General features: G+C 39.4%; 1 protein-coding gene across 1 annotated transcript in view; it reads left to right on the top strand.

Annotated features, from left to right (window-relative positions):
* Positions 1-1025: 1025 nt before the first annotated feature.
* Positions 1026-11507, top strand: part of LOC138367893 (cystathionine gamma-lyase-like) — a 35317-nt gene continuing 24835 nt past the window's right edge. The window contains exon 1 of the mRNA XM_069330091.1: positions 1026-1703. The gene's annotated coding sequence lies outside the window, so the exon portion shown is untranslated. The remainder of the gene's footprint in view (positions 1704-11507) is intronic.

Raw genomic sequence — 11507 nt, 5'->3', positions numbered from 1 at the left:
CTGTTGTTTCCATTCCGAATCGCCATGGATATTTGTATCCAAGACGGATTCTTGCTATTACTAATTCTCTCCTGCGGCCACCTCCTCTTCGTCCATAATGATTGGGATTGACAGCTGCAACCATATTGTACCATCGTACAGATTCACTGATTTGTGCTTCTATCCTCCTTTCCTCAGTAACCTTGTCACGGTGATGTTGCCTGACAAACCTCTAATTTGTAAAAGTCTTGGGTATGAAGTATTCAATATGGTCTCCTTCAGCAGCCAGCATGTCTGCTCGTTCATTTCCACATATTCCAACATGGGAGGGGATCCACAGAAATTTGACGACTCTTCCCTGATTGGTTAGTACTCTCACAGGTCTCTTGATTTCAGCGACTATCGTAAGATTTTTTTTTTGAGATATATAGAAGAGTTGTTACATTCTTGTACAGCCACTAGTACGCGTAGCGTTTCGGGCAAGTCCTTAATCCTATGGTCCCTGGAATACGATCCCCTGCCGCGAAGAATCGTTTTTTCATCCAAGTACACATTTTTCTGTTGCGTTAAACCGAGGCTACAGTTAAGGAATTGCGCCCAGTAAATCCTCCCCGGCCAGGATACGAACCCATGACATAGCGCTCGCGGAACGCCAGGCGAGTGTCTTACCACTACACCACGCTTTGTAGTGCTGCTTTAGAATCAATGCAGATCCAGATGTGTTCACCATTAGTGTTCCGCTCAAGGAATCTTAACGCCATAACAATGGCAGTTAGCTCCGCTTGCGTTGAAGAGGCAGAATTCTCAATACGCGATTGTCCTAATTTTCCGCGTTGAAAGGCATTATTCCTAATTACAGTGTATGCTGCACCAGCCCTGCCATTGACAGGGTTAGATGACCCATCAGTGTAGATTTGATCTAATTCATTTCCGGCTTTTTTATAGATTTCCTCAAGATAATTGTGACTCATTTCTTGAGTTATCATGGTGGACTTTTTCGTTGCCATCTCATTGATGATAATCCTGCTTGGGTCATCCACCCAGGGAGGTAACCTCGGGTCTAACACTTCCCCCTACTTTAACGAGGACGACAGTGCCTGAGCCAGCCAAGACTTGACCAGGTCGGTGTGGATGCCTGCTCAAGACCCCGGGGGTTACACGAAGAAGGACTGTGTTTGCAACATTCCAACTGAATCAACATTAAAAGGAGCGTTACTTTGGCATTATGGGTGTTGCGGCACGGAAGGTGCATGGGTGAGGGTGAGGTTGTCCACTGCCACCACACACATCAGGCCCCCTGGTGGGAAGGGGGCGTGGGGGAAGATGGAGTCAAGAGGGAGGTGCTCTAGCAGCCTATATTGAGCTCAGCAGACAAGCGTTGTCAGTGCGTTCTCAATCAGATTCGGCGAGGCTGTAGTGTAGTGTTGAGATAAAAGTGCACCAGTGCATTCTCGAGTATTGGAGTTAATAATAAGTGTAACCGCCGCCTCCCTCGTTCACCCTAGAGAAGCCTTGCTCGACACTACACACATTACAGCTAGGATTTGTTCCTAGCTCGACCCTGCAAGCACATCTGAGTATCCTCTCCGTGTTCCCTGCCTCAAGCACAGTTCACCCGCCATCTTCCCCCACCACACTACGGGCGCCAGGACCAGCTGCTGGTGCCTGACGACAGCAGCAGCAGCCTACCCGTACGCCCAGGCCATACCCCACTCCTTACAACGGTAATATATCTCCATAGCTCTAACAATTATGTATTAGCGATAAGACCTACCATTAATGTATAATAATTAACTGTAAATACATAGCTATTGAAATGGAACATTCTCTGTAACTTATTTTTATTTATTTATTTATTTATATACAAGAAGGTTTTAGTTTAGTTCATTTATTATGCACCCCATACCCATCTTGTTGGCGGTAGTAGAAAGGGTTACAGAGGCACATAATGGGCTCAGGGACATTAATAATTTTGTAACTAGCGTCAAACATTGTTATTTGCTTAGCTAAATGAACTTGAGGGCTCAGTTCCTGAATCGATTATGTGCCTCTGTAATCCTTTACACCACCGCACATGGGATGGGTATGGGGTGCATAATAAAGAAAGAAATTGAATTGGACTGAACCCCACAATTCATTTAGCTAAGCAAGTTACAATCTTGATGAGCTAGTTACAAAATTCAATATAAGTCGTCATATCAACAATGGGTTCGAGATCGACCTCAAGTACAGGTTCTAAATTAAGCAACTGACATATGTGGAGAGCTAGTGTCACAATTGATATGTTTGTCCTGCACACCGCCCCCCATCCAGTGGACAGCGGTGGATAGGTTACAATCACTCAGTTACTACCTACAGTTAGCAAACTGGGGATATTTGGCTAAAATTTCTGGTAGCAGATCATTTTGAATGAAATATTTACACGTCGTTGGAACATTGGTAATAGAATTGTCTCTAAATTCACGTATCTTTTCGCACTCCATCACATAGTGACGGAGGATGTGCGAATAATTTTGTTGACACAGATTACATTTGGTCAGGTCTACATCGGCAGATAATGAGAATTCCCAGAGATACTTGTAACCGAGTCTAAGCCGAGCAGTAATAACATCTAGAAGTCTGCTGATTTTATTGGATGATCCATAGATGTGTGGCTCCTCTTGCATGATAGTATGATGATAGATGGAATTACTGGTGTCAATTTTACTTTGCCTCAGATCTACAAGATCTTGTTGAAGTTCTCGGTGTACTGCTGCTCTCAGATTTCACATTGACAATCCAAGGTTACACTCAACGGCTCCTTTAAAGGCAGATTCTTTGGCTAACTTATCAGCTCTATCATGCATTCGGAGGCCAACATGAGATGGAGACCACATGAAATGGACTCTGTTACCATCCTTAATAATTTTGTTGTATTTGTGTCTAGCTTCGGACACGAGCATGTTACAGTTATGTCTTAAAGAGTTAAGAGCGTTTAAGGAGCATTCTTAATATCATAAAAACACTCACTATCACGAACTCTCCTGGGAGATATAATATCTGTTGATGCCACTAGGCAGGCAGTAATACCAACATCAACACGCTATCAGCCTGATTACAGTGCTGATAACCTAATTAAATGAAATACTGACACTAGTTGCTATGTACCATTGATTTGATTGTTGCCGCCGGCTAGTTTATTGTGCACCCCATACTCATCCTGTGAGCAGTAGCGCAAAAAGCATTACAGAAGGCACAAAAGGTCTTTATCAGACCTCAACTTAGACTATTACATAAACAATTTCATCCATACTTCACACCTTATTATTACAATGTTAGCTAGTTACAGAGAATGTTCTATTTCAAGAGCTATATATTTACATTAAGTCATTTTTACATTAATGGAGGTCTTATCGCTAATACATAATTGTTTGAGATATTACAGAGTTGTTGGAGATATTACAGAGTCATAGGGGAGCTGTTGTTTATTATTAGTCTTCACAATACACTACTTGTTTCTTAATCTCATATGTCGTTTATCTACTAGAAGCTAAATATAGATACAGTGCAAGGATTTCAGATATTTTATCGTTAGTAATAAGATAGGTTGCCATATCATACAATGTGAGTTGTGTGTCCCTGTCTTTGTCCACACTACACTTTACTTCATCTAGATACCAATTAATGTCTTCTCTCACTCTTTGCACTTCATCTTACACAAAACATACACATACCCATTGTAGCGGGGGTAGGGTACTGAATTAGTTGTTTACTCTATAAATTAAATTAATACACAAATTTATCAATGACTTCTACCTTAAAAGATGGAATCACAACACATGCAATATAATTGATAACCACTTGGAACGTGGACCACTGGGCAAATTGATAACTGGAGAGAAAGCATGGGATGGTTGAAGATAACTAAAAAGTGATAATTACTAGGGCACAGGAGAACACTAACATAACCGAGGACTTGAATAAATGCAACTACAACGAACTAAAATAAAATTTATAATGTATTATATATTGAATTTATTTACCTAACATATTCTCCAAATTACATTAAAACATATTGCTCAGCAATACACAACTTCAGTCAGAAACTTTGAAAACGCTTACAGTACAAACTTTGAAAACGCTTACAGTACAAACTTTGAAAACGCTTACAGTACAAACTATGAAAACGCTTACAGTACAAACTATGAAAACGCTTACAGTACAAACTATGAAAACGCTTACAGTACAAACTTTGAAAACGCTTACAGTACAAACTTTGAAAACGCTTACAGTACAAACTATGAAAACGCTTACAGTACAAACTATGAAAACGCTTACAGTACAAACTATGAAAACGCTTACAGTACAAACTATGAAAACGCTTACAGTACAAACTTTGAAAACGCTTACAGTACAAACTTTGAAAACGCTTACAGTACAAACTTTGAAAACGCTTACAGTACAAACTTTGAAAACGCTTACAGTACAAACTTTGAAAACGCTTACAGTTTTTTTTTTTTTTTTTTTTTTTTTAATTTTTTTTTTTTTTTAATTTTTTTTTTTTTTTTTTTATTTATTTATTTTTTTTTTTATTATTTTCTACCACAGACGTGGCCACACATTTACAATGCTAACCAGCATATATACATTTTCTTCTGTCCTCCATGGACAGGGTTAGAGAAGTGTTAAACATATAGTTCAAGGGTTTATTGAACACTCAACCACAGAAGATGATTCGGTGCTTTTAAAATGCTAAGCTAACCTACATACGTAAATTCAAAGATACACAGATTTACGTACGCCCTACATAAAGTATTAGATGTGTCTTTTACATAGTGTCATTAATGTACATTCACAAAGGTGAAATGTAATTCTGATCAGCTTCCATATTTGCTTTATACCCATACATATACATACACACACACACACATACACATACATATATACACACATACATGCATTCACATACATTTGTCTCATTTACCCTGACAGGGTGAGGTAGCTGATAAAGAAACTAGTGTGCAATTAAGCACTTAATCACTGAAGGTGATGAAGGTGCTTTTACAAGCTCAGGTTATATAGTTACATCACATACATACATTGTATGATTGATACATTACATGGTCAATTTTGGATACAAGTCCAATATATCATCAAGTGTTCCAGTACTCATATAGTAACTACAGAGTTCAGCATACCTTAGCCCAGGAGGGCGAAAGTCAGTCAATATGGGACATTCTACAATATAATGTTCAAGAGAGTGCATGTTTTCTCTTTCACAAAGTTGACACATTGTGTACTCGACATTTGGGTTTTGAGAAAGCTGCCAGATACGTCTATATCCCAGGCGTATTCTGGCCACTATAACATCACATTGCCGGGTTCTTGTTCTATTAGTCCCATATGTGAATGTCTCCTCACGATATCTATCATAATATTTAATGCTACAACTTTCAGGTCTTTGAGAATTTGTTAGGTCGGTGAGATTTTCATTAGATATTTGTTTAAGTATTCTCTTTGTCACTGCTAATGAAACACCCATATCAATTTCTACCACTGGTTTTCTGCAAGCTGACTTAGCAAGCATATCAACAGTGTCATGCCTTGAGATGCCAACATGTGATGGTATCCATAGGAATTTAATCTCAAATCTGTTTTCTTTGGCAGCTAAAACATTCATTCGAATATCACTGACTATTTTCTGGGTGTCACTACTATGTGCGTTCAATGCCAGGAGTGCACTCTGCGAGTCACAGTATATAAGTCCACTGCCTTTGTCTTTTAAAAATTCAGTGGCAAGGTATATGCCTGCAAGTTCGGTTTGAGTTGTACTTGCCCAGTCATTGACGCGCTTCATTGCTGTATGTACGAGAGAAGATTGTTCAAATATGTTACATGCACATCCGGTACATCGTCCACCTTCTTCTACAGAGCCGTCGGTATAGCACTGATAAACATCGTTACCCATACTCTGAGTACTTTCAGTGATGCTTTTCAGTGTTAACTGTTTTAACAATGTAGTGTGCACACTATCTTTCTTGGGCGCATTTACAAAATCAACTGATAGATCCCAGTTATCCCATGGAGTAATTGGCTGATTAATCATTAGTCGAGTTGGGTACATATTTAATATTTTGATGGAGTTGGCTACCTTGTAGAACCAATATACATCATCAGATTTCGTTCTTCTTCTATAGACCTCAGGTGAGTGTAGCATATTAGAAAGTTTAGCTTGAAACTTCATGTGTTGTCTAGATCTACTCAATGCCTTCACGCCGAAAACTGTGCTAATAGACAAGATTCTCTCACTTATGGTAGGTAATTTTAACTCTGCTCTCATGTTAACTATTCTCGTGGACTTTGGAGCCCCAAGGATGAGACGCATAGCTTCATTTTGCAAGGTTTCAAGAGATTTCAGCTCTTTGTCAGTATACAGTGTGAGATGTAGAGCATTGTAGTCAATCACAGAGCGTATAAATGATACATAAAACATTCTAGCAAGTCTCACGTTAAGCCCATGATTGACACCAACAAGGACCCGCAAGGGCTTTAATCTCTCCCAAAGTCTCCTCTTGAGAGAAGAAAGGTACCCAGGGTCGTTAATGGGGACACCAAGGTATCTGTAAGACTCGCAGTTCTCAAGTGCTCGCCCATCTATATGATAATTGGGTGGTGGAATACCACATGGAATGAGGGCACGAGTTTTCTGTACAGAGATAAGGAGGCCACATTCCTCAGCTCTAGTAGCAAAAGCGTCGAGCAGAACTTGCATTCTAGGCTCGGTGGCAGCCTGTAAACATATATCATCAGCATAACAAATGACAGTGTCTTCATTATTAGTTGGAAGATCTTTAATAAGTTTATGCATCAGAACGTTGAACAATAAGGGACTGAGGACCCCTCCTTGTGGAGTTCCCAGTTCAAAGTGTTTGCTCTCTGTGCTTTTAACACCATTAAACAAAACATATGCTGTTCGATTAGACAAATAGCCCTTTATCCATTTCAGTAATTTTCCTTGTATTCCCAGCTCGGCAAGCTGTTCCAGTATGATTCCTCTGTTTGCTGTATCAAAAGCTGCTGCTAGGTCGATGAAGACTGTTTGGGGGGAAGCTTCAATATGTGCGAAGTACTCAGCAAAACAGTGTTGTGTACTGAGCCCAGGCATAAATCCAAACAGTTGGGGTGACAGGTGCCCCTGTATACGATACATGAGTCGGTTAAGAACAATACGTTCAAGCACTTTACAAACACACGATGTTAAAGATATGGGTCTATAATTATCTGAGTGTGGTTTGGGGATAGGAACAATGACACTCTTTGTCCAAGCATCAGGTAATACTCCTTCACGTAAACTCATTCTGTACAACACTAATAGTGGATTACCTGGTACGTGTGAGACTAATCTCAGTAGACTGTAAGTAATACCATCCTCTCCAGGAGCAGTTGATTTTCCCATCTTTAGTGCATGATTTAATTCCCATTCAGTTACATCATTAAGGTCCGACACGTCGATAGCTGTACAGGCAAGATTGATGGTTCGTTGTCTGTTGGGGCGTGTGTCATCAAGTTTGTGCTGTATGTTAATTGGGAGTGAGTCGTAGCTCGATGTTATTGCCCATTGATCAAGGAGAATGTTTGCTTGTTCTAGTGGGCTGTGGTGCAGCGGTTTGGTTGGGCTGCTTCTAGAGATTTTCCGTATCTTTTCCCAAACTTCAACAAGTGTTGTTTGCTCATTTATACTTTGTAGGAACTCTTCCCAATGTTTATTACGTATGACGTTGCTCATGTCTCTCACCTCTCTATTTGCAACAAGAAATGCATGCAAGTCACCTTGTGCTTTGGTTCGTTTGTACGTATCTCCAAGTTGCTTTACTCGTTCATGTTCTTTAACAAATACGGGGTCAAGGACCCACTTGGGTGGTGGCAGGTGTTGCCCACTTCTGCTAGGCTTACGACCTGTTCCCCAACACACCCATGTGTCGTAGTAGGTAGTAATCGTATCAACGAGATCTCTGGAGAAGGCTTGTACATTCGTTATTGTGTAATCTTGATACCATTTTGATATACAATTAATAAAGTGGTCATGCAAGCCATATGGAATATTCATTTTCCGTCTCTGATGTCTATTAGGTACATCACACTGTACCTCATAGGAAGCAGAAACTGCATAGTACAAACTTTGAAAACGCTTACAGTACAAACTTTGAAAACGCTTACAGTACAAACTTTGAAAACGCTTACAGTACCAACTTTGAAAACGCTTACAGTACAAACTTTGAAAACGCTTACAGTACAAACTTTGAAAACGCTTACAGTACAAACTTTGAAAACGCTTACAGTACAAACTTTGAAAACGCTTACAGTACAAACTTTGAAAACGCTTACAGTACAAACTTTGAAAACGCTTACAGTACAAACTTTGAAAACGCTTACAGTACAAACTATGAAAACGCTTACAGTACAAACTTTGAAAACGCTTACAGTACAAACTTTGAAAACGCTTACAGTACAAACTTTGAAAACGCTTACAGTACAAACTTTGAAAACGCTTACAGTACAAACTTTGAAAACGCTTACAGTACAAACTTTGAAAACGCTTACAGTTTTTTTTTTTTTTTTTTTTTTTAATTTTTTTTTTTTTTTATTTATTTTTTTTTTTTTATTTTTTTTTTTTTTTTTTTTTATTATTTTCTACCACAGACGTGGCCACACATTTACAATGCTAACCAGCATATATACATTTTCTTCTGTCCTCCATGGACAGGGTTAGAGAAGTGTTAAACATATAGTTCAAGGGTTTATTGAACACTCAACCACAGAAGATGATTCGGTGCTTTTAAAATGCTAAGCTAACCTACATACGTAAATTCAAAGATACACAGATTTACGTACGCCCTACATAAAGTATTAGATGTGTCTTTTACATAGTGTCATTAATGTACATTCACAAAGGTGAAATGTAATTCTGATCAGCTTCCATATTTGCTTTATACCCATACATATACATACACACACACACACATACACATACATATATACACACATACATGCATTCACATACATTTGTCTCATTTACCCTGACAGGGTGAGGTAGCTGATAAAGAAACTAGTGTGCAATTAAGCACTTAATCACTGAAGGTGATGAAGGTGCTTTTACAAGCTCAGGTTATATAGTTACATCACATACATACATTGTATGATTGATACATTACATGGTCAATTTTGGATACAAGTCCAATATATCATCAAGTGTTCCAGTACTCATATAGTAACTACAGAGTTCAGCATACCTTAGCCCAGGAGGGCGAAAGTCAGTCAATATGGGACATTCTACAATATAATGTTCAAGAGAGTGCATGTTTTCTCTTTCACAAAGTTGACACATTGTGTACTCGACATTTGGGTTTTGAGAAAGCTGCCAGATACGTCTATATCCCAGGCGTATTCTGGCCACTATAACATCACATTGCCGGGTTCTTGTTCTATTAGTCCCATATGTGAATGTCTCCTCACGATATCTATCATAATATTTAATGCTACAACTTTCAGGTCTTTGAGAATTTGTTAGGTCGGTGAGATTTTCATTAGATATTTGTTTAAGTATTCTCTTTGTCACTGCTAATGAAACACCCATATCAATTTCTACCACTGGTTTTCTGCAAGCTGACTTAGCAAGCATATCAACAGTGTCATGCCTTGAGATGCCAACATGTGATGGTATCCATAGGAATTTAATCTCAAATCTGTTTTATTTGGCAGCTAAAACATTCATTCGAATATCACTGACTATTTTCTGGGTGTCACTACTATGTGCGTTCAATGCCAGGAGTGCACTCTGCGAGTCACAGTATATAAGTCCACTGCCTTTGTCTTTTAAAAATTCAGTGGCAAGGTATATGCCTGCAAGTTCGGTTTGAGTTGTACTTGCCCAGTCATTGACGCGCTTCATTGCTGTATGTACGAGAGAAGATTGTTCAAATATGTTACATGCACATCCGGTACATCGTCCACCTTCTTCTACAGAGCCGTCGGTATAGCACTGATAAACATCGTTACCCATACTCTGAGTACTTTCAGTGATGCTTTTCAGTGTTAACTGTTTTAACAATGTAGTGTGCACACTATCTTTCTTGGGCGCATTTACAAAATCAACTGATAGATCCCAGTTATCCCATGGAGTAATTGGCTGATTAATCATTAGTCGAGTTGGGTACATATTTAATATTTTGATGGAGTTGGCTACCTTGTAGAACCAATATACATCATCAGATTTCGTTCTTCTTCTATAGACCTCAGGTGAGTGTAGCATATTAGAAAGTTTAGCTTGAAACTTCATGTGTTGTCTAGATCTACTCAATGCCTTCACGCCGAAAACTGTGCTAATAGACAAGATTCTCTCACTTATGGTAGGTAATTTTAACTCTGCTCTCATGTTAACTATTCTCGTGGACTTTGGAGCCCCAAGGATGAGACGCATAGCTTCATTTTGCAAGGTTTCAAGAGATTTCAGCTCTTTGTCAGTATACAGTGTGAGATGTAGAGCATTGTAGTCAATCACAGAGCGTATAAATGATACATAAAACATTCTAGCAAGTCTCACGTTAAGCCCATGATTGACACCAACAAGGACCCGCAAGGGCTTTAATCTCTCCCAAAGTCTCCTCTTGAGAGAAGAAAGGTACCCAGGGTCGTTAATGGGGACACCAAGGTATCTGTAAGACTCGCAGTTCTCAAGTGCTCGCCCATCTATATGATAATTGGGTGGTGGAATACCACATGGAATGAGGGCACGAGTTTTCTGTACAGAGATAAGGAGGCCACATTCCTCAGCTCTAGTAGCAAAAGCGTCGAGCAGAACTTGCATTCTAGGCTCGGTGGCAGCCTGTAAACATATATCATCAGCATAACAAATGACAGTGTCTTCATTATTAGTTGGAAGATCTTTAATAAGTTTATGCATCAGAACGTTGAACAATAAGGGACTGAGGACCCCTCCTTGTGGAGTTCCCAGTTCAAAGTGTTTGCTCTCTGTGCTTTTAACACCATTAAACAAAACATATGCTGTTCGATTAGACAAATAGCCCTTTATCCATTTCAGTAATTTTCCTTGTATTCCCAGCTCGGCAAGCTGTTCCAGTATGATTCCTCTGTTTGCTGTATCAAAAGCTGCTGCTAGGTCGATGAAGACTGTTTGGGGGGAAGCTTCAATATGTGCGAAGTACTCAGCAAAACAGTGTTGTGTACTGAGCCCAGGCATAAATCCAAACAGTTGGGGTGACAGGTGCCCCTGTATACGATACATGAGTCGGTTAAGAACAATACGTTCAAGCACTTTACAAACATACGATGTTAAAGATATGGGTCTATAATTATCTGAGTGTGGTTTGGGGATAGGAACAATGACACTCTTTGTCCAAGCATCAGGTAATACTCCTTCACGTAAACTCATTCTGTACAACACTAATAGTGGATTACCTGGTACGTGTGAGACTAATCTCAGTAGACTGTAAGTAATACCATCCTCTCCAGGAGCAGTTGATTTTCCCATC

The sequence above is a fragment of the Procambarus clarkii genome, chromosome 3 (assembly GCF_040958095.1).
Source record: "Procambarus clarkii isolate CNS0578487 chromosome 3, FALCON_Pclarkii_2.0, whole genome shotgun sequence".
NCBI classification, from domain to species: domain Eukaryota; kingdom Metazoa; phylum Arthropoda; class Malacostraca; order Decapoda; family Cambaridae; genus Procambarus; species Procambarus clarkii.
Note: the sequence above shows the minus strand (reverse complement) of the source record. Positions and strands in the feature narration are given on the sequence as shown.